At 38.0% G+C, this 23,185-nt stretch overlaps 1 pseudogene; it reads right to left on the reverse strand.

Moving 5' to 3' along the window:
- Positions 1-3,315: 3,315 nt before the first annotated feature.
- The window catches only part of LOC121314004, a 44,760-nt pseudogene continuing 24,890 nt past the window's right edge, over positions 3,316-23,185 (reverse strand).

Below are 23,185 nucleotides of genomic sequence, written 5' to 3' on the forward strand. Positions count from 1 at the left end.
AAAAAAAAAGAAAAAAAACACTTTTAAAATTTCTCATTTTGGGGGAAAAGAGAGATTTCCTCTCAATCCCTCAGAGCATTCAAATGATGTAATTTAAAAAAAAAAGTTTTCCAGACCTTATTATTCCATGGCCTCCTCCTGTGATCTATACTTTTTTTTTCATCTCTGTCCTTCCAGCCAGTGCCATAAAGTATTACTGTCACCTGAAATGTCCTGCCAGTTATGTAATTCTATGTGGTCGTGACCTCTAAACACCTCACAGTGCCATTGTATGGGCTGGGCTCCCAGTCAAGACTTAAATACAATTTTCAGTGATGTACTTTGTCTTTCACTCAGTCCTTACTGATATTTTGTCACCTATGCTATAATCTAACTGTTTTACTCTAGTTTGTTAAAGCTGGGATGCTGGGAATGACATATGAGGAAATCTTTTAAAACTGCTTCTTCCCATATGGCTTTTCACAACCTTGACCCAAGCATGTCAGTAGCAAGAAAAATAGACCACTTCTGGATTGCATGGGAAAGTAAACTTGCACAACAAATACATGTTTCCTCCCCTTCACAACAAATACATGTTTCCTCCCCTTCACAACAAATACATGTTTCCCCCCCTTCATTTCCAGAATTCCATCCCAGTCATAGACACATACAGGTCAGAATGGGTCACCATCAGCTGCACAATAGCACAATTCCAGCAACAGCAGATGATGTCGTCATGACTCAAAAAACTGAATGGTCACAATGGTCATAGATCATTTGTAACCTCAGACAATGCCCTCACAAGAACTACATCATAATGTAGCTTGGTTAACACTGGGCTGGAAATAAAAGTTCAAAGCACCAACATTAAAGACTTGTTTTATACTATGAGGCAGGTGTATTTTTATTAGCTCTCCCTTTAAATTGCTATGACTTCATTTGTGAATCTCTGCCAATAGCCATTATTGGGAACCAGCCGGTAATTACTGTGGGGCATGCAATGTCTGAAGCACTTAACCACTGTGTTCCTTCAGCCTTCAATCTGTCTAGCAAACCCAAGTGCTACATCATTAAAACAAAATTACAACGCATGTGTTCCATATGTACCATTTAAAACAATAGCAGAGACCACTTGGTTATAAATTCACAGGCTATTGCTGGCACTTTACTAGGGTGCCATATATCACAGAAATCTTTTTTAAATGTTTTGGCACAAAGTTTTTCATTTGACTCGCGTTTCATTATGAGTGCCATTAAATTCATTTTTTCCTAGTTTAAGCCACTGTTAATAGATTGGCTCAACTTCAAAATGCTTTTCTTCTGATTCAAAAAATCTTGACCATTTATATCTAGCAGCTTGTCTATATATCATTAGCTTTCCTACATTTATTTTGGAAATTTAATTTCCTCCAGCTTGTTTGTCATGATTAAAGTTACAATTCCCAAAACAACCTCTTAATTATATAATTATATCTCCATTTACATCTTAAAATGTTGCCAATTGCGTGTACTGCATGTACATCATTGATATATATATATATATATATATATATATATATATATATATATATATATATATATATATATATATATATATCACATTCACCATGTTCTTGACAAATGGATGAGTGCACGTGTGGTGCCAACCTAAAGAACTCTACAGCCCTGAGTGCTTGGTTCCAACAGTGAAGGTTTCTGGTGGTTCCGTAATGTTGTGGGGTGCATTTTCCAGGCATGGATTGGGTGCACTCATTCCCTTAGAAGGCAAGGTCAATGTTAATCGCTACTTAATGGTACTGAGTGATCATCTTCACCCCATGTTGCAGCATTTCTTTCCTCCCCAGAAGGGGGATGTCTTCCAGAATGACAATGCCCCCATCCGCAGAGCATATGTGGTCTCCCAGTGGTTTGATAAGCATGTCACTGATGTTATCCATTCTATTTGTTTTAAAATGACATTCTTAATGTTAAATATCCTAAACAAACATCATATATGAAATATCGACAGCAGATACATGCAACAAGACTTGAAGACAAGCAAAGAGACAGCCTTGTTCTTTTTCAATGTTTAAAGTTTCATTTGAAGTCTGTAGAAGTTACAATTCCAGCCCCAGTTAATTCTCCACTGATTGTTAGTGGTCTGTTAAACAAACTATGATTTAACAACACTGTTGCTTTTATTGTAAATAAATCCTGGAAAATTTCTACCAAAAAAATGACCACCTGAAACTGCAGCTGTCCATGGACACAATAAAAGGCGGGGCAATTCCAAATTCACGTGCAAATCTCATCAGCCCCTTAGTTAACAGCAGACGTTTCTAATTGACTCCAGACTTTTTCTTAAAGGCGGGATGGCAGGGAAGGAAGAGAATAATGAGGGGGTCGGCTGCAAGCTACAGCCTCTCTGCACTGCCAGAAACAAAGAGCAATTTTATGGTCAATTGGTCCAAGCATCTGGAGCTATACATCACAGCACAAGCTGCTAGTAATGCAGCCAGATCACACACTGGCTCAAGGAACTCAGTAATGATTTGCTGTCACACCTAAACACAAACCAACTTAATCAATGAAACTCTGCAAACAAGACATTTCTTTGAAAACGGCACGCATTTCTAAAGGGTGGCTGTCAAGAATGTTAAGAATCAAGACTGTTCCATATCCTTTACAAAGTAAGGCAGCAGCTATTAGAAATATCCACAATTGAATAATTGGACTGAAATTTTTACAGCTCTTAATCTGCCCACCCAATACCATTACAAAAGATGAATAGGGGACTATTAACTCAACGCTTCCTATACAAAAGTATACTTTTAATATTGCATATACCACCAGTATACTATTGTAACTGTGAATGTATTCCATTGTTGAAATAATGTTTTTGGAATATGATAAACGTTTACATAAAAGAAAAAGAATCATTTTAAATAATATGGTGGGCATGCAATTTCTGATGATAGGAGGGTTACTCACACCACTAACATCATCACACTTTGTTAAAAACATTGACATAATTTTAAATGATACATAACTACATTTCAATGAGAACACATTTAGTAATAAACACCTACCTCAGTGGTTATGGCTAAGGAAACCAAGAACATTTTCACATAGCCAAATCAATGGAATGCAAGAAATGTAGCACACTAAACTAATTCCCAGATAGCTGCATCAGGTCTGTAGTGAAAAATTCAACATATTATTAAAGAGCTGCCCTGCTTTGTTTATCGTAATCGCAGCCATCGCAAGAGCACTTATTAACACTCATCACATGCCCTTATGTTAAGTCTACTGAACATTTAAACTGGTACTGTGTTTTAAAAGATAATCATACATATATTACCCAAAGATAATTGGGGTTTGAAGTTCATAAGCGAGTAAACAAGCCTTGCCTTTGTTTATCAGGAATTGGAGGCATGTCAGCATCATTGTAATGTAGCCAGTCCTCAGGAGCAGTGTTATCTGTGATAATATTTTTTTGATATAGCAAAACATTGCTTAACAATTCAGTCAAAACAATTATAACGACCTGTGACAGAAACAGAATGATTATTGATGGTAAATCTCCCTCCTGACCTGTGAGGGCAGTAAATAAATGGAACAGAGTCCCCTGGGCTGGATGGCCTGACAATTCATTCCAGGGTTCAAAAAAAGTTGGTCATCTAGAAAGGTGGTGGACCTCCAGTACACTAAAGCACCCTGGACTGGTGAACGTGTTGATGTATTGTGTGTGGAACTGTAATTATTATTTGGTATTGCAACCCATTTATTTATACCAGTGTTGTGTACTGCCTGGAATTATTGTTTCATCACTAGACCAGGATTATAAGTAAAGCCTGTTCTGCGTGGATTACAACTGTCTGTCTCCTGATTACGCACTGCATCAATCCTACACCTGTAAACTGCAACCACTTTGCCACATGACTTAAGAATTTGAAACCCTGACAAAAGGTTAACAAACCCTTGTTACTTCTTTAAACACTGGAGCCAATATTTAAAAGTGAACAAATGAACAGTGTTTTTTTTCTAAATTTGATTAATGCCAGGTCTGACCCATGAGATACAACAGCCTGGTGCTGGCATCACAGGAATTAAAAATGAGATCAGGGCCTGAATTTGATCAAAAAAATAGCTGCTTTTGGCATACTGAGTTACAATAAGAAATAAGAGTATAAATGTACTCTTTTGGTAATGGGGCCCGAGACAATGTATCCTTCCACATTGTAGGATGGAAATATCATATGAGGGTACAGTGTATAATGTCAAACAAGTTTACTAAAGGTGCTGTTTTTAAAATGATTAGAGAGATAAAGCATGTGCAGAAATGTATGGTAAACAATTATACATGGTAACCCTGTAAAAGAGATTGGTTAAAGGTCAGTTACACTTGAATGGAGTCACAGTTAAAGGAGTAAATTCTACTGATAATTAGTAAGATAACAAAAATGTACTGTAGTCACACATGTCTTAAGCCCATATAGTATATAAACATGTCATGGAGGTGACACAGATAGAGAGGTCTCTAACCTCCAGGATTATCGTGGACCATCTGTAAATTAGTCTGACGGCTATCTCTGGTAATCTTATCAATTGTCTATCTTTGTTAATACTAGTGGCACATATAGTGTTAAAACAATAATGTTCAATATAGATCCTTCTACAATACAAAGATCGCAAAGAAAAGCAAGTCCATGCCATCACACTACCTCTACCATGTTTAACACTGGGCAAGATGAACTTTAGAGGAACTCTTCCTCCAAACATATTGGTGCTTTCTTGGTGAAAAAAGTTATATTTTGGATTCGTCTGATCATTTTATATTTTGCCTGTTTTCTAATAAAATCAGTTTTGAAATACTGTACATATTTTCCATTTATTGTACTTAATATTTTTGTCTAAAGAAATGCATTGTAACTTTATAATGTGGCAGAATTTGTTGTTACACTGTATAATGTTGTGTATATAGTGTATTGTATTTTAATGTTTGAAAAACACTAAGTTGCCATGGATAAAGACGTCTACTAAATAACTAAACAATGTACAGTAATGTGGAACTAATAAATAGTAAACATTGTTAAAATTTGAAACAAGCTCTGGTCTCATCCTTACGGCATAACAAAGTAGTAAATTCTATGTTTACCTCAATTCATAAACCTTACAACATAAGCACACTAAAATTAAGTTCTACAAAATAAATACATTTTTGCCATTATGTTACCGTTTTCTTTTTCCTAATGACCTGCAAATATACCAGATATTTAGCATTGGTTGGATCTAGTCCGGTTCATTGATTAAGACAGAAACTGGCAGATTCTTCAGACATTTCATTATATATTTCTCCAGTGACATGATGGGGCAGTTTGGATCATCGGGGCACTCATACGTGTGATGATCATATTCTGATATGTTATAAACCACACAGAACCTTTTTAAATGACTCCTATGCGTTTATTGCAGTACAGACTTGCCTTCCACTTTTGACGGGCGATTTAGAGCGAGAGATGGTGCTTTTAGAAGCAGATATTTTACAACCAGGTCAGCAACTTGCTATTTTAACAAAACAATGTAGCACATGTTTGCTTATATATATATATATATATATATATATATATATATATATATATATATATATATATATATATATATAGTTTGTTTTTTAAAAAACGTGAGATATATATATATATATATATATATATATATATATATATATATATATATATATATATATATATATATATATATGGCCCTGTTTAAAAAGTTCATTAAATAGTGGTAAAAAAATCTGTTTTTGATCCATACATAAAGTCTGATATTCATTAAACCATTCCAGTCTTGTTAAAGAAGCCAACAACAGTCTAGGAACGTTTCATGTATGTACAACTTTGTTTAAGTAATAAAGTGCTGTTTTCAGAAACCTTAACCAGAATGTTATCCGGCAATTTTCCATTTTTTATATAACTTAGAATAGTTCACTTAATAACAGTTCTGGTGCTCCTCACAATCACATTGAAGCTCTTTTGATAATAGAGGAATATTTGAGCTACAGAAAAGTGTTGGTTGTGGACAAAAGCTATAGTTCTGAGGGACAAAGTCTACAATCCAAAAGCAGCCAGACCAGGCCCCAGATATCAAGAGCTGTGGGAAATTCACTATGATGTCAAAGAAAGTGCTGAAGTTGTAGTTTGTAATGCATAGTTGCATGAGAGTTTATAACCAGAGTTGAGCAACCTTGTCAAATCGTATAAAAGCTCAATTTGTCCTGAAGGCAACTATTTGGGCCAAGCTGTTTTTAGCTAAGTTTTCTTCTTCTCTGAATTGTTACTACTGTATTATTTTAACTGTCAACCCAAGGGATATATTCAGAGATGCCAAATTTCCAGTTGTGGAATTTCCAAAACTAAGGCAGCTCTGAGTTGGAGAGAGTTGCAGGAAAAAATCTGGAAAATCGGATTTTCATACACACAGCATGCTAATTTTTAATTTGTTATATATTACAGTGATCTAATCTATACAGCATATTCAGGAAAATGATTTTCTGAATAAGAGTTGTTAGTAACATGTTCAGTTAGAGTGCTGTAAATTAAAACATCCCTGGTTGACTTTACTCTTTTCCTCTTACAAGGTTTCTGTGGGGATTGAGATTGTAACTTGGCCCATTTTGTGCTGAAGTTTTAAATATGCAATTTATACAATGGAGAAATATATTCTTATCATTGGAAGCACCACACATGGCTAAAAACGATATATTCTTCCACCATGGGAGATAGCAGGGTGCTGCAGATGTGTTGTGCATTACTACCCTCCATTAACTCAAGGTGTAGACTATTCCAAACTCCACATGGATCACCATAACCCTAATAGTTGGGGGAGCAGTGTTTACCATTGGACTACCAATATTAGTTTCAATCACTAGTGGTCATGGTTTGTACCAAATTTAACTTATTTGGAGCCCCAAAGAAAGTACTGTGGTGGAGGTAAAACTTATTGGAAGCTTGTCACCTCATGTAACTGTTTTGTTTGTGTGTGTGTGTGTGTGTGTGTGTGTGTGTGTGTGTGTGTGTGTGTGTGTGTGTGTTAGGGGAGTGATGACACCACATTTTTCCCAAACAAAAGATGCCTGTGAAATTCCAAATACCATTTTTTTTAGAACTGATGGTTCTGTTTCAAGTGAAAGGAAAAATTATTTTTAAGCAAAAGTCAACCCCGGCAAATTACACAGAACAACGTTCATAGTGTCTACAAGCTGCTATCACTGTGTGAGCACTATAATGAGATTACTTATAGCCCTGGTAGCAAATACCTCATGGTGAATGCCAAGCATCAACAGGAACTGCAACATAACATGAGCTTGCACTGCTACTGGTATCGATGGGTTTTGTGAGACCTCCTTTTCAGTGATTTGGAAATAAAACATTTTACTTGCAATGATTCAGAAGACTAGAAAGTCTTTCATCAATCAAATTCTGTCCAGTATTTTCATTTTATTTTTGTGGATGTGGAAATATCATTTTACAAGGAGTCAAACATCTAATCTTGAAACATACAGACGACTTTTTTTTTTTTTTTTGTAATGCTTTGAAAATAACAAGCAGCTTGTTTGTGATGCCAGAGGTATCCTAGAGAGTGTTCCAAATATAAATGTAGTGCTGAAACTATAAACAAGCAAGAACAACTACAAATAGGAAAAAGCATTGGTTCTTCCATTGACAAAACATATCTTCAGTCTATATCTGCACCCAAAGGACGTCACATGTGTTGATTGGATGAGTTAGGCCATAAATAACTTTCTCACTTTCCAGTGCAAATGTGCCTAGGAAATCATATATAGAAAGATACTGTGAATAAAAAGCAACATATCCCATAATTAAAACTTATAATAGACTTTATTAATATACATATCAATAACAAATCCAACACAATAAATGCATATTAAGTTTAGATTTTGCAAATTAGTTTATCTATTTCTTTACCAAGACAGTAAATAATCAGAAAGAATACTTACCAAAAATCCTATCCCATATAACACTATGTAACACAATTTTTGTTCCTGGGTAGTAAGTGTTATTTCCTAATTGCTTGTGCCTCAAAAGTATAAAAAATGACTATTATTCCCCACAAACTTTGCTTTTGTGACCAGGACAGTGATATTTTGAAATTTACCTATTTCCAATGAGAAAACAGGCGAATTTGTATCTTTTCGTTCACATGAAGTCAGAAAAAAACAACATATGAATCCAAATTAACATGCATTTATAATAAAGTAATACAAACATGACTACAAAAGATTTAGAAATGAGTAGTTTTTCGAGATTTACGATTATACTGTAAATCACTTTCACGAATCAGCCCCCAAATGTAGTCTCCCATCATGTTCTCATTATACTGTCCTTGGTAGCGACGTTCAAAGTCCAGTATATCCTGGTGGAAGCGCTCGCCTTACTCCTCCGAATACGCTCCCATGTTCTCCTTGAATTTATCAAGATGAGCATCAAGGATATGGACTTTGAGGGACATCCTACAGTCCATTGTGCCGTAGTTCTTCACCAGAGTCTCAACCAGCTCCACATAGTTTTCGGCCTTGTGATTGCCCAGGAAGCCCCGAACCACTGCAACAAAGCTGTTCTAAGCAGCTTTCTCCTTACTAGTGAGCTTCTTGGGGAATTCATTGCACTCCAGGATCTTCTTTATCTGTGGTCCGACAAAGACACCGGCTTTGACCTTTGCCTCAGACAGCTTAGGGAAGAAGTCTTGAAGGTACTTGAAGGCTACTGACTCCTTATCTAGAGCTCTGACAAATTGTTTCATAAGGCCCAATTTGATGTGCAGTGGTGGCATCAGCACCTTCCGGGGGTCCACCAGTGGCTCCCACTTGACGTTGTTCCTCCCCACAGAGAACTCGGCCCGCTTTGGCCAGTCCCGCCTGTGGTAGTGCGCCTTGGTGTCCCAGCTGTCCCAAAGGCAAAGATAGCAGGGAAACTTGGTAAAACCGCCTTGGAGACTGTGACAGAGATCAAATGACGCTTGGTGTTAGATCTCCTTCCCGACCGGTGAGGGCACTAGAAAGAAGGAACAGAGTAACCTTAAACAAATGGCAAGACAATTTATTCCGAAGGGTAGGTGGAAGTCGGCCATTTAGGAAAGGGGCGGAGCTACGGCACCCAAGCTCACTGACCCGGACGGTAAACGACGTAGCATCTGAGGATTGGAGGAGCAGATGCACTTGTTAACCTAGGGATCATGGGCGAGGGTATAAATAGGGGGGGCGTGGCTTTGTGATCTGTTCCTTTGCAGATGGTTACGCTAAATAACCCAGAAGGAGCCCGTTTGTATACCGAAACCGTGAGTGTCCTGCTTGTTTGTGTATTAACACTGTTTGTCTTGTGTTGTTTTCACTAAGACTACTGAGCACGATCCGGAGCTGCAGCCGAAGGCCAGCGTAAAACCCGGATATCACCACTCACCTTTCCACTACAGGAACCGTCTCTTTGCACCACGAGCACTAAAATCACGCATTTTCGGAATTGTGTCTGTGTTTTGTGTTTTGTGTGGGTGAAAGAACTGGACTTTGGGTTACGGGTCAAACCTGTGGGATTATAAATTAGAAGTGATACATGCCGCTGTACCACTTCCAACATTATTATTATTTGCAGGTTTGCTATAAGGCTCTGGACATTGAATTCATTTAATAAACACCCTTGCACCTGTATATCATCGTCTGTGTCATTTATCCACTCTGCACTGCACTCACCTGCAGGTATTCACCACTTTGCCACAGAGGCCCATCAGGAATGCCACCATTGCAGCCTCTTGATGCCATCTCAGAAAAATGCAGATATGTATCCACTTAGGCAGCTGGAACTAAACTGAACTGGTGGGCTTAAGGCCCCTGTATTTATACTACTGTTTATATTACTGGAAAGTTCTAGAAAGTTCTAGAAGTTACTCCAAGTTTACTCAGCACTGAATCTATCTGGAATGTTCTGGAAAATAGGTACATTTCAAAATATCACTGTCCTGGTCACAAAAGCAAAGTTTGTGGGGAATAATAGCCATTTTCTATACTTTTGAGGCATAAGCAATTAGGAAATAACACTTACTACCCAGGAACCAAAAATTGTTATACGGTGTAATTAGAGTCCTTTCATAATTCTTGTCAATACAGTAGGAGTTTCTACCTGCAAGTAAAAAATACATGACAGTTGACATAACTACTAAAACTATTACACTGTAGGATGAATATAATCAGTAGGTACAACAGGTCACTAGTACCCTTTTCACACTATTTAGAATGATCATTCACATGGATTCAATGTGGGTTGATCAAGCTGTGGGTAGGGTATAATGGTCTGTTAGCTACTTTATTTGGCTGTCTGACAGAAATACAATGTGTTCTGGTGATAAATCGCCCTCCCAACCAGTGAGGGCGCTAAAGAACGGAAGTATCTGGAAGGGCTGGCCTGACAGTTTGTTTCCAGGACCGGGAAGTCGGTCAGCCTGGAAAGAAGCGAGACTCTGTTGTAAGACTGTATTGACCTGAAAGGTAAATGAGGGGCAGCTGCAAGTAATAAAACAGCTGCAATCGTTTACCTAGATGTCATGCAGGATTACATATAGGGGCCAGGGTAAGGCTGATCTTTTCCTTCGTTTGGGTATACGCGTGGGGAGAAAAGGACCGAGAGAGGAGCTCTCATTATTAAGAGAAAAAGACGTGTTACGTGCTTTGTGTTGTGTTTTGTCTGTGTAATAATTGCTTGTGTTTTGCACCACCAGACAGTTGAAGCACAAATCCGGAGCTGTAGCTGAGGGTCAGCACGATCCGGATCACCACTGCACTGCCATCACGAAATACCCGTGTTTGCACTCATCACCAGCATGACTGCACTCACCCAGGACTGGTGACCGTGTGTTTGTTTTTGTTCGGGACTGTGCCCTGTTTTGTTATTCCCATGCTTTACACATTGTTGTGTATAGCCGGGGATTTATTATTTTACAGTCACTAGACCTGGATTACAAATAAAAGCACTTTTTCACTGGATATCGTTGTCTACCTATCACTCCTGCATCGCATCACCGCTACACCTGTTCCCCTTCACCAGCCACTTTGCCACAAGCTGTTACAAAGAACTAGCAATAGCTTACCATATAGACTACTACTACTATGGCTACTACTACCACTACTACTAAACTACTACTACTATTACTAATAATAATAATAATAATAATAATAATAAAATAATAACCTAATGACTGTCATTAGGAATATTTCATCACCAAAAAACAATTTTAAAGTGAAACAAATACTGTATATTCCTGTCATGCTTCCACAGCCATGATTTCCATTACATGAGAGTACATGTTAAACTTCATGCTGATTTGAACTAGGCTCTCGCCAAGCTAAGCACCAACTAAGACGTAGCTTTGCAGTAAACTAATGTGATCCATCTGCATCTCCATCCATTTGCATTGTTTTCCATCTGATGATGTAGATATCCTTCTGTCTGGTGTTGATTGCTGAAGTGTAATGCTGGCTCAAGGGATCAGCTCATTTTGTCTCCCCAGCGCATCAGTACACACAATGGCTGCAATGCTGGCTCCGGGGATCAACCCAATGCGTCTCCCCAGCGCATCAGCATGACAACCGTCTGGATTGAGCTAAGTAGGGTACATCTCTGGCGTCTTCAAGTGGGCACCTTCCATCCTTGGTGTTTCGTTGACTAGCTCACGACACCTCAAGAGGGCTCAGCAGTGATTCTGGCGTCCCAGCATCAACCCCCTCCATCTCCCACTCAGCTCAGCCCAGCTTACTTATCTGTACATACATAAGTTGCTTTTTTTCTATTGTGCTTGAGATCCCCATCCAGAATCTTTCCGTCTCAACCACAATCAGTTGCTGCTCCTTTCTGCTGCTTCAGATAAGTTCTTCATTGTGTGACGCAACTCTTGGCCACTGAACCCGACATCACTGAGAAACCAGGTTGTAGAATGTGCCACAAATCCTCAACAACCCACCTCCACTGGGTAAACTCGGACTCTCCATCCTCGCTGTTCCGCTTCAGCAGCTAACATCCACAATATCTTCCCATGGCACTGCTGATCCAGACCACAAAACAGTGTCTGGTCGAAGGTTAGTGGTGTCAATCTCAGGTGGAAAAATAAGCCGTTGACCAACATCTGCCAGCATCTTCCAGTATCAGCTTCCAGATGTCCTGGGCGAGGCTTGGTTTTAGCATCTTTTCCTGGTGGTTTCTCTCCTGGATGGAGGAATATTGTCTTTTGTGTAATGCTTTGATAGAACTGGTGGCAACTTACTGGTCATGTTTATGCTCTTCAACCCTTCCACTGCTTGTTGTCTAACTTCTCCCACACAAACTGTGTTCTTTAGATCCCCGTCGTACCATCTCCCTAGACTTTTCACTGGCTTCTCGGACGCTGTTGGTATTAGCTCACCATTAATGTAGAACCTTTTATCTACTACTTTACCTTTAATTATAGAGATGCTCCTTGATTTAGTGGGTTTGAATTGCATTTGTGCCCATTCAATGTTATTGGTTAATTTGCCCAATAACCGATTAGTGCAGGCTACTGTTGTAGTCATTGTTGTCATGTCATCCACGTATGCTCAAATTGGTGGTAGTCGCATTCCAGAAGCCAAGCTCTCTCCTCCCACTACCCATTTTGATGTCCTAATAATTATTTCCATTGCCATGGTACAAGCCAGTGGAGAAATGGTACATCCTGCCGTTATTCCAACTTCTAGGCATTGCCATGTAGTGCTGAATTCTGAAGTTGAAAAACTAAATTGCAAATCTGCAAAGTAGGCTTTCACTAAATGCGTTATTGTCATCGGTATGCTGAAAAAATCAAATGCTGCCCAAAGAAGTTCATGTGGCACTGGACCATATGCAATAGCCAAATCCAAGAATGTCACATGGAGCTCCATGGTCAACTAATTTAAAATTCTGTGAACTTTTGCACTTTTGCACTTTATGTACTAATTTCAATGTACTCACCGTGATGAACTCTATGGTGACTTGGAGTGTTCATCACTAGTTCCACAGGGCCAAGGTTATTAACAAGCTGCAGTGAAAGAAAAAAAAGAAAATAGATTCATGATGTCTTTGTCGTTAATGCATTTCGCACTTCAGTGCTCTGTTATTTCTTGACAGTATGTCTGCATATTCATACAGATGGATTTGGTGGCTGTAGCTGTCTTCTGATTTCCTTGCACGGCAGGTTACTGGGGAAGACCAGATCTCTAAGAGTTCCTGTGGCAGGCTGGCAAGTGAATAGAGGCCCAGAGACAGACTGCAGTTCAAAAAATACTAATTTTATTATAAATAAACAAAAAAATAAAGGTACACAAGGGCAAAATAAAGATCTTTAAACACAAATAGAAAGACAACAAAACAAAACTTACAAAATAAAGATTTCCAGGCTGGGCAATGCCTTCACTGGATCAAAATTTCAAAAATCACAAACAACCACCAACCTGCTTCCTCAGCTCCCTCCTCCTTACTGGGAGGCTGAGGCCTCCTTTTATGCCAGGTGGCTAAATGATAATTGAATATTTACATTAGTTGATTGCTCCCACCTGGGGCAATCAACCTGGGCAGGGAGGAGAATTTAACTCCATCCCTGCCATTCTTTCTAAGGGCAGAGCCCTGCTCTGCCACAGTTCCGCATTGTTGTATGATCTAAAACTTTGAAATCCACAGCGATTTATACCTGGCCAAGTGTTTTCTCAACTCAAATAAGCATGGAAAATGTGAGGTAGCCACATTTCCAAAATAGAGACAGAAAGAACAATATTTATAAATTTGAAATAAAATAATCTGATGAAACAAGGGAGTGCCAGGATCATAAAGAACTCAGCAGGGGGGGAATGGCAGATAATTCTGTCACACAAGCAGAAACTGCAACTGGCTGCAGCCTTATTATGAGCTTGCTCTATTACAATGCTTCACTAAAACCATGCTGTAGACTTCAGCTCAAAATACATTCAATCTTAGTAGAGTTCTTCCAATCAGAGAGATGTCCTCAAAAAAAAAAAACTTGTGCCTCAATGTATCTTCATTTCATTGCATCAGGGCTTGCATTAGGAACAAATCTCAACCAAGTCTGAATACAATGTTTTGCTGTAGTAGAAAAGGCCAATAAATAATATTTACAAGCTGATGCTGTGAAACACACATTCTTGCAACAATCCCCACTTCCCTCTTTTAGCATGCTAATAGCAACTGAGCTTTAATGTGGTGCAGTACAGGAACAGTTTATCTAAACTAAACACTGCCAGGATGATTTCCATTTGCTTTGCTTGTGAGTTAATTTTGCTTGTGAGTTAAGAATTCTGCATCCTAATACTCAAGTTTCACTTGAAAATAGAATTGCTAAAATATGTTCAATGTATATAAATGTGATGCATTACTATTGAATACTAATTTGAAGTATGCTTGTTTTATCCACAAGCTGATATTTCTCCCGGCTTTTTCCCAATTTGTATCTTTACAATGTTACACAGTTGGATCTCTGCATGTCTCGTGAATTATGCTTTACAATTGAAATAAAGATTTAAGTTTTTCAATAGCTGTATACAGAGGCGCTTCTGTTTTGAAATACTGGGGCAATATGAAAAAGTTTGACCTGACTCAAGTTTTGATTTCAGAGAAAACTTTCCATGCAAGGCTTCAGTCACAGCCAAGTTTTTATTGTGAAACTAGACGTGGAATACTATATTTATAACTCAGAATTACTAGATTTTATGCCAATTACACATTTAAAATCAAATAAGATCTGAGTTTAAGAAGGCATCTGTTTTACTCTTTCTTTTCAAATTATTATGATGGATTTTACTAAGAGCATCAAAAAGTTGCTTTTACAGGAGATTTTCTGAACTTTCCAAAACTTTAAAAGTGATATATATTAGAGGTCGACACAGGTACCCAAAAACCTGTGTACCTGTCGGGTTTTAAATTATCCAACCTGACTCAGGTCTCTTTTTACTACCCGGGTATCAATTATTAATTAGAGAATTTAAAGAGAAAATATTAATAAATTGATACCTGGTTGGTTGGGTAATTTAAAACCTGATGGGTACCTAGGTTTTTTAACATATACCTCTATATGCCTTTAACATATATATATATATATATATATATATATATATATATATATATATATATATATATATATATATATACAGTGGCTTGCAAAAGTATTCAGACCCCTGACCAATTCTCTCATATTACTGAAATGCAAATGGTACATTTAAATTTCGTTCTGTTCGATATTTTATTTTAAATCACTGAAACTCAGAATCAATTATTGTAAGGTGACATTGATTTTATGTTGGGAAATATTTTTAAGAAAAATAAAAAACTGAAATATCTTGCTTGCATAAGTATTCAACCCCCACACATTAATATTTGGTAGAGCCACCTTTCACTGCAATAACAGCTTTAAGTCTTTTGGGGTAAGTATGTACCAGCTTTGCACATAGTGTCGGAGTGATTTTGGTCCATTCTTCTTGGCAGATTTGCTCCAGGTTGTTCAGGTTGGTTGGACGACGCTTGTGAGCCGCAATTTTCAAATAGTGCCACAGATTCTCAATGGGATTGAGATCCGGACTTTGACTGGGCCACTGTAGAACATTCACCCTTTTATTCTTGAGCCACTCCAATGTTGCTTTGGCCTTGTGCTTAAGATCATTGTCCTCCTGAAAGGTGAATTTCCTCCCAAGCTTCAGTTTTTTAACGGACTGAAGCAGATTCTCTTGCAGTATTTTCCTGTATTTTGCTCCATCCATTCTTCCTTCAATTGTAACAAGATGCCCAGTCCCTGCTGATGAGAAGCATCCCCACAGCATGATGCTGCCACCATCATACTTCACTGTAGGGATGGTGTGTCTTGAGGCATAGGCAGTGTTAGGTTTGTGCCACACATAGCGCTTTGAGTTTTGGCCAAAAAGCTCTATCTTGGTCTCATCTGACCACAAAACCTTTTCCCACATCGCAGCTGGGTCACTCTCATGCTTTCTGGTAAACTCCAGACGTGCTTTCAGATGGCACTTTTTGAGTAATGGCTTCTTTCTTGCCACCCTCCCATACAGGCCAATGTTATGCAGAGCTATTGATATGGTTGACTGGTGCACCATTACTCCACTCCCAGCCACTGACCTCTGTAGCTCCTTCAAAATGATTGTTGGCCTCTCTGTGGCTTCTCTCACAAGTCTCCTTTTTGTTTGAGTGCTGAGTTTTGAGGGATGGTATTTTCTTGGCAGTGCCTGGGTGGTGTGATGCAGCTTTCGCTTACTGATTATTGATCCAACAGTGCTCACTGGGATATCCAAACACTTGGATATTATTTTGTACCCTTTCCCTAATCTATGCATTTGTATTACTTTATCTCTAACTTCTGTAGAATGCTCTTTGGTCTTCATTTTCCTTCAGATTCACAGCCTTACCAATGATCCTTCAACAGTTGAGTTTTTATTTAAAAAATGTGACAGCAACTTTAATGGTTCACAGGTGGAAGCCAATTGTAAGGTAATTGTGTCCTCGTTAGGGCAATTTCTTTCATCGGTGCAAACTGGGAGCTTCCACAGCACAGGGGTTGAATACTTATGCAAGCAAGATATTTCAGTTTTTTATTTTTTATTTTTATTTGTATTGTAACTGAACTGGGAGAAAACAATGTTTAAAGAACCACTTTATAACTATGAAACACACAGGACTGAAACTGACGTCTGAACCTCTGTCCAGGCTTATATATATATATATATATATAGATATATATATATTATATATATATATATATATATATATATAATATATATGTGTGACATTGTGCTTCTGTGTGCAATTTTTTGTAAAGTCTCATTATTTTTTATTAAATGCAGGTTTTGACTCAATGCCTACAAACATAAAAGCATTTCACTGCATAAGCACAGCTGAGGGAGTCGGCTTTCTAAGAAGCCCCAGACACAGTCAGAACAGAAGAACACATTCCCTTGGGTTCACTATACTGATTGTTTCAATTTGCAGTATAGCTCCCTTACTAAAAAATAATGACTGTGCTTTTAACAGCAAGCCAAGGTTATATTGATATTCCCCATGCTTCATAATGCTTGTCAATAGTTGAGTATTTTTTGAAGATAGTATCGGTGAAGTAATTGCTATAAAAAAAAAAAGGTAGGGCTAAGTCTTCTTTCTCCATCAGGGCAAGAAGCCATACACTGCATTGGTGTGGTTTTGTTTTGAAAGATATTACCGGTAAGCTTCCAGGTTACATTTGGGAGACATGATGAGACTTTAATTCACAGTAGAATGTTTTATTTGGTGGATAACTGTGGTGAAATTTGATATAAAGATTGCAATTTTCATGTGTTTTATTAAAAAAAAGACATACATAAAAAAGAAAATCTTAAAACTGATAAACATACACCAAAATAATACCTCAGTGCGAATCCAGAATTGGTAGAGCTGGTTGAACTGTATATGAACAGCAAACACAGATGGAGGCTCTGTCAATGCCATTGGTAGGTAGAACAGCTTAACAAATAAATAAATACATAATTATAATAATTGTTAGTTATTTAGCAGACGCTTTTATGCAAAGTGACTTACAGAGGCTAGGGGGTGAACTATGCATCACAACTGCAGCTGCAGAGTCACTTCCAATAGGAAACTCCCCTATGTTGCAATATTTATATTGCAGCCTTATTGTCTGGGAAATTAATAATGTCATACATATTTTAAAGATAGTTAACAGAAATAATTTTTATTTTATTTTCCTGACATAAATGTGACCGAGGATACTGCAGAAAGCAGAAAAGGAATAATGGGATAACATAGATCTAAAACTTTCAGCTGGAATTCATTATCAAACTTAAAGTGGAGCTAAATACATCTATCTAAATATATTCTGACCCAACTATAGCCAAAGTGTTAATACCTATGTTTGTAGGTACACATGTACAGAATATGCATGCTTTTTCTCACCAAACACTTACCCATGATGTATACTGCTGCGTTAATGACAGGGCAGTGGTTAAATTATAATATTCTTTACTGTGATGCACCTGGTGAGCAACCCACATTATATTCACTTCTGTTGAACATAGGAAAACTGTAGACAAAAAGTCCAAATTAAAATGGCAATAAGCGCCCATTGAGCATGATATAAAGACAGCGTCACTGGCTCGTCATTTAACATAGTAACAGGAACATTTTTAAGAAGATTATACTTGAATAGAGCCATATGTTTCTAACACACTGACATGGCAAGTGTCTAATTTGTTACGCTTCCCTGTCTCTCTTACTTTGGTTTTTGAAGTGTTTGTCTGGCGGGGTTGGGCATACCAGTGGATCTGTTTGTTTGGGTTGTTGAAGAAAGACAGGTATCCAGGAGAGGAACTGGGGAGCATAAAACTGAAAAGGGAAGAGGTATGGAGATGGTTTATCGAACTATCATGTGATACCACTGTCAAAAGAAATAATTTACCAAAGGGATGAAGCTTGAAATGTGAGCGATAAATAACTGATGAACATAAGTCACCCAAAAACAGGGTGTATGTTTTTTCTTGTCGAACAGACCTTCTTTAAGAATACAAATGTTATTTCACCATCGCATAATAACATTTTACTTCAAGAGAGAATCATGTCCTGTTTTGTGTTTTTAAGTTGCTTAAAACAAATGCTTGTGACATACAATAACTCGCCACTGAAACCATTAGATCGCAGATGTGCAGATAAATCAGCACTGCCTCATATTTTCATCTCCTTTGTGATATGTGTAGCATTAATCTTGGGATTTTTCTTCACATTCACAGGCCTCCCAGATCTTGGCTTCTTCTGCACAATCCTATTATTTTTCCAGTTCCGGACCACACATTTCACTGCATTTTGGCAAAGTAAATCTCTTTTCTGTGCTATGAAGGGAACTACACATATACGCCTAATTTCAGCTTGACTACAACTGTGTAGAAATCCCACCATCCTATCTATGAAGAAACCAGTTTATCTGACAACTGGCCAAGTGGACAGCAAATGAATGTCAAGATGTACCTGCCAGCAATTATGAGGGATCAGGCCACTGTACTCAATGCTGTACCATTCAAATTAAAACTGTAGGACGACCATTACGAGGTTATGAAATGACTCCTTACAACTGGATTGTTACTTCCATCCTCTATTTATGTCTGTAGTCCTAAATGAAGCACTTGTTTATAAGATTGTATTAAATTGTGACAATTCTACAAACTCTCTATATGGCAGGAAAGAATAATCATTGAGGCTCAGTCCCTGTGCTCTGGCACCAAGCAAGTGGTACCTGCTTGTCTCAAAGAAAGAAGATAAGAAATTGGTTCTTTTATGATCCAAAGAGCAGTTATAACCTTGGGCCGAGAACCCATGTTTATGTATGAGTTGCTTTGCTAATTAAAATGCTGATTTTGATCACAGGTATGAACCATAGTCCAGCCAGCTGAAGCTGGTTCTGTTCTACAAAGATTTGGACTTTGTTCTGTATATAAACCCTTATAAACCTGTATTTAAGGGCTCTATCAAATGCGCACTATGCACAGTGAATGTTTCTCCACTGATAGAGCCCTGTAGGTTTCAAATTGCAGTATAGTTTTGTTTCAAGACTGTGCTGCAGTTTTCAGAAAGTAAAATAAGGAGCAAAAGTTGGCTCTCGTGATATGTGGTTTGAAGGAAAGTTGTCAGATATGTCAAGATAAGCTTAAACAATTTAAAAGAGGAAAGGACGAAGTAGCAGGACAGTGTAAGACAGACATAATTCTGAATTGCAGAGGCAATTTAAGACTCTTAAAAAAGAGTTACAAAAGCATGTATGATTGTTTAACAGAGATATGTTTAAACGTAAAGGCAGGCAAGGCAAGAAGCAGGCCTAACGATAAAATGTGGTTCGGCAGTTAAAAGAAAAAGACACGATGTACATAGGGAAAATTGCTGCAGTAGGAGCACTTCCCTTGTACTGGGAAGACAATGCAGGCAGCAAAACTGATTCAGAATCACAACATTTTCCTTTCTAATGAGCTGTAGTTCTGCTACCAAATTACCACTTCTACCAGATTTATACCGTTGTCCCAAAACGAAATACAGTCCCTTGTTAAGAAAGTAGGATTGTTTAACCCAAATCAACAAGACACGTTAGTATTTCTGAGTACTTTGGAAATGGTTGTAGACCATCATAGATTAACCGATTCAGAAGCCTGTGTATTTTTATGCCCTTGTTTAGGTCCATCGCTGGCCTGGATGACACTGTTAAGAGTAAAAATGCTTAAAGTAAATTTTAGAAAACTTAAGTGTTCGCCATTAATATGTATTGATCAATTTCTCCTGAGAATTGACAACAATCTAAAGTTTTTTTTTTCTTAAAGGAAGCTGTTGAATATATTTTTAATATGCTACTGTATATTATTAATACTTTATAATCTGCCTTATGTAACATATTTCATCCACAAGAAAAAGTATTTCAAAATGAAAATCAGTATGTTTATGACAGAACTTCAAATGTAAAATAAATTTAAAAATACACAAAAAACTCACAACACCATGTGGATTTACAGGTGTAATTTGTATACTTTTGTTAAAGCTGTAGTGATTTCTTGTACAGACCTGTTTGTTTGTTGCCTCATGCTACAGTAACACAAACTGAACTCTTCTCTACCCCATTGCAAACACGCACAGCAAACCTATTAGCCCCTTAAACACAGAGTCATTAAAATCCTTAGGTAAAACTTGTGTAAATGCTCTAGAAACTGACCCGGAAAAAAAAAGAATCTGTAGTCTGAGAAAAGAAAAAAAATTCATTTAGGGTCAGAAACATATGTCTGGATCATCGAGAATTTTATGAATTGTTACAAATACCCCGTCTTTTTTTCTTGCTTGTACAAACTTTTACTTACACAAGTGTATGAGAAGGATAAAACAAATGCTGCAAAGGACTCTGGGAATCACAATCTAGGCAGTGGTGGATCATAATACACAGTGACAAATGCTGGTTGAGTTTTAGAAGGGAATGCTAACACTGCTTAAAATACAAAAACACCAGTTTCATCTTCTCACTGTGGTATTTGTTTTCTTCTATTGTACTTTTTAAAAGCCACTTCTTTTAAAGTGTAAACTTGTTAAAATAAACACCTTGAAGTGAATAAGACTTTGTTGTTTTCCAGTTGTCAGAAACAAATGAAGGAACAGTCAGTACCGATAACAGTAAAACACGCTAGAGATAATCCCTCTATTGTTTGATTTTATAGTTCCGTGTTCATTTCTGTCAGCTGATCTTACAGATGATGGATGTTCTGTGTCATTGGTAGGAAGTATATACACTGCTAAGCTCCATCGCAAACCATGTCCTCGCCCTCTTACTCCACAGGACACCGCAGAGTTTGGCAGCTGATACTCAGATGGAAAGCTCTTAAAGATGAGAATGAATTCCAGTGAAACCTTTTCGAACAAAGTAAAAAAGGCTAAAATGGCAGACTCCACTGCATCATTTTGAGCTATTTTGGACTACAGACAATTTTAACATATTGACTGACAAATACAAAAAACATGAGTACAGTTACCTATAAGAGTAAAATCAAATACAAGATACAGTTATAGACAGGAGCAGTAGTCGAATGTAGCAATGTATGGAGCAGTGCAGTGCAAGTACAAGCTGATGCAAGAATTGGTACAATAGGGTGCCATATAGTCCAGTATAGTCGAGAGTTGAGGTTTACAGCTGCTTCCTGAACAGGTGTGTCTTGAAGAGGTGCCAGAAGGTGGTTAGGGACTGAGCAGTCCTGATATCCGTGAGTAGGTCATTCCACCACTGAGGGGCAAAGGTGGAGAAGGAGCGGGCTCTGGAAGCAGGGGAGCAGAGGGGGGATGGGGGGGTACAGCTAATCTGCCGGAGTTGGAAGAGTGGAGAGGGTGAGAGGGAGTGTAGGGGAAAATGATGATCTGGAGATCGGAGGGAGCAGAAAGGTCAAGACAGCGATAAGCGAGTACAAGAGTTTTGAATTGGATGCGAGCAGCGATAGGGAGCCAATGCAAGAAGCAGAGCAGCGGTGTATTGTGCGAGAAACAAGGAGGAGAAAAGACAAGGTGAGCAGCAGAGTTTTGGATGAGCTGGAGTGGACGGGTAGCAGAGGCAGAAAGGCCAGCCAGGAGGGAGTTGCAATAGTCGAGGCAGGACTGTACCAGGGCCTGAACTAGGAGATGCGTGGTAAAAATGAGAAAACACAAAAACACCAAAAAGCCAGTGACACTCAAAAAAAGTATTTTAACTCTACTTGTTGACAATCCATTAAATATTAACTAAAGTGTAAAGCTTCCCCATGTTTTGTCTGTTTTTCTTAAAGAAAAAAAAAAACAAAATAAAAAATAGGCCTTAGACAATGTGATTATTGATATTTATGCAACCTTAATTGTTTTCTTTTTGTTTCAGAAAAATAATTTCCAAAACTTCCATTTGATAGAATTATTTCTTACTCTAATATAAAATGTATTTGTATCTGTCACAAAGACAGCTGTAGTGGATGATGTCAGACCAGAAACAGGGAGCAAAACAAAACAGGACAAACAGAGACGTGTTGTTTGGTGAAGCTGAGCGCTTGGTTGCTCACAACCCTGGGTGAGTGAAAACATGCTGCTTTTATGCAGCTGTACCGAGACTCGATTGCTAATCAATCATTCAACTGGAGTCTCGGTACAACTGCACGTGAATTAATCTAGTGAATTCCCCTTGCTCACATATTATTACATTTTACCTGCACGTGAAGTGCTGTGCAATCCTCGTGCCTAAATACAAATATACATTTTAAACCCACTTGTGTTACACAGACCCACTAATATCCTGTGTACCAATGACTATACACCAAAATTAACAAACTACATACAACATAAAACACAAATAAATAGCACAGGGCGGGGCACTTTGCCACAGTAGTCTAATGAACTTGAGTCTCATCTGAAAAAAAAACATGATGTCATAGGAGACCTCTTTAAACCAACAAGCACTGCGTTCTCAAACTTCAAGGTACTGCGACCCCCTTCTACCAATACAAATTACTTTGCGATCCCTCTGCCCTGTGTTACTGCAGAATAGTTAGTATTGATAAGTAAAACATGCATTACAAGGCAATAGTAACAAAACTAATACACTAATTGCTTATTTGTACAGCCAACAGTAAACAATAAAA

The sequence above is a fragment of the Polyodon spathula genome, chromosome 4, assembly GCF_017654505.1.
Source record: "Polyodon spathula isolate WHYD16114869_AA chromosome 4, ASM1765450v1, whole genome shotgun sequence".
Taxonomy (NCBI): Eukaryota; Metazoa; Chordata; class Actinopteri; order Acipenseriformes; family Polyodontidae; genus Polyodon; species Polyodon spathula.